Here is a 1881-nt window from a genome sequence, read left to right on the forward strand (position 1 = left end):
CAGCGATATATCAGCCATAAAAATTAAATAAAACCACAAAAACTGCTTCATGGAAATCTAGGAGAAACAAACTAATTCATGATTAATAAATCCTTTTAAAGCACATTTGTGTTACTTGGTGGTGGTGGTGGTAGAATCTAGGAATGTTGCATTTCTTCCTGGATTTGGAGCACTTCCCTGTGGCAGGTGGGAGGGCAGAGACAGGAGTGCGAGATGAGCATCATGTTCAAGGATATGTTACTCATCATCTTTATCTCTGCACCTGGCTCTTCTCGCTGAGGGTACAAATTGGGTCCTGGTTTACAGGACAGACCAATATAAGAGACTAAAGGTGGAATTAGAAAATGTGAGTAAAACAATGGAAATGAAGGAAATGATAACAGAGTCTGCTGGTTGATAACCAAAGAAGAAAATACAGAGGCAAGAAAAGAAAAAGAAGAATAACAACAGGGATCTATCAATGGTTCAAATGAAATCAATATTTGCAATTTGGCTACTGTTTTACTGCTTTGATGGTAATGTTCAATTCCATATTCAATGGTAGAATGGTGGCAAAGCTCCCTTTAACCCCATCTCATACATCCAAGGAAATCTCCCAGGGATGGCACCACAAACTGCTCCTTTGTCTTCCTGTACATACTCTGTACCATGTTGATTGGACAGAACATCCAGCAGGTTCTTCGTATTGACCCTACATGAGCTGCCACCAAGCAAGCAAGTAGATTTCTTGGCTGTCCACCTTTTTCTGGGAAGTTCTTTTGAGATCAAAAGGAACTCTATAATTCCTGGATTCTCTTTTAGACATTCATATCAGAATGGCAACTATTTTGTAGCAATCCCATAGGCAACATTATCACTCAGGATGCTTTTTATTTTTGAGTTATTTTTAGACTTTTTTGATATGATTCAGATGAGAATGGCACCCAACATGATAGTGCTTTCATTCACAGATTTAAAAAAAAATTGTGTGTTGATTAGAAAAGTTCAGGTGATATTCATATAATGAGAAGCAAATCACATCATTCTTATTTTGCTTATACCAAATTTTTTGTGAAACTGACTCTAGATTATGCTGTGTGCCATGTACCATGAAAGTTGGCTATCCATGAATATTTAGAAATCAGGAAGAAAAGTTTAGTTTGTGTAAATTTCAATTGGTACTATTTGTGTGTGTGTGTTTAAATCCAAATATATGATCTGAGATCAATAAAGACAAAAATGCTAGTGATTTCATCTACCATGAAAAATATATATTGCTTTATTTGGCATATTTCTATCAAGAGATATACTTTAGCAATCTGAACATAAAGGTGGTAAACACTGATAGAGTTAGAATAAAATAAAATAATAAAATAAAATGAAGGGTTGAAATAAAAAAGGGCATGTGTGTCTATTATACAAGTGCTGAGTGTTACTGTTGTCATGAGCAGAGATTGAGTTATATAGTTGCCTAGAGGAAGAAAAACAGAGCTTCACTGACCGCACACATTGATATATACATTACCATGAAGGGAAACATTTTGTTTCCATCGGGTTGCAATTATTATGTGCTATTAGCCTGGAGAGAACACACCCATTCTGGACGTCATAACCAGAGATATCAAACCAGCAATATTTAGGCATCTTTGCCTTTCCCGTTCCTGTGGGGGATTTCTCCACAATATATTTTGTGTTCAGTGTGAAAACAAGGCATTTGTCACTGCTCTATAAAAATAACTTGCATCTTACAACTTCCAGAAAGAGCTGTGTTTCTCTGCTCCAAAGTGCTGAAAGGCATCAGTATATTTTAAGTTATACTAAAGAGAATCCAATATGGAATTCATTTTTGATGTAATGTCTTATCCAGTGACTGAAATAGTGCCTCTACTTGTTAGTTGTCAG

At 36.0% G+C, this 1881-nt stretch overlaps 1 pseudogene; it reads left to right on the plus strand.

The window, feature by feature from the left end:
• Positions 1-213: 213 nt before the first annotated feature.
• On the plus strand, positions 214-762 carry LOC119249798 (calcium load-activated calcium channel-like; annotated as a pseudogene).
• The last annotated feature ends 1119 nt before the right edge of the window (positions 763-1881 follow it).

The sequence above is a fragment of the Talpa occidentalis genome, unplaced genomic scaffold (assembly GCF_014898055.3).
Source record: "Talpa occidentalis isolate TD23 unplaced genomic scaffold, MPIMG_talOcc4v2.1, whole genome shotgun sequence".
NCBI lineage: Eukaryota > Metazoa > Chordata > Mammalia > Eulipotyphla > Talpidae > Talpa > Talpa occidentalis.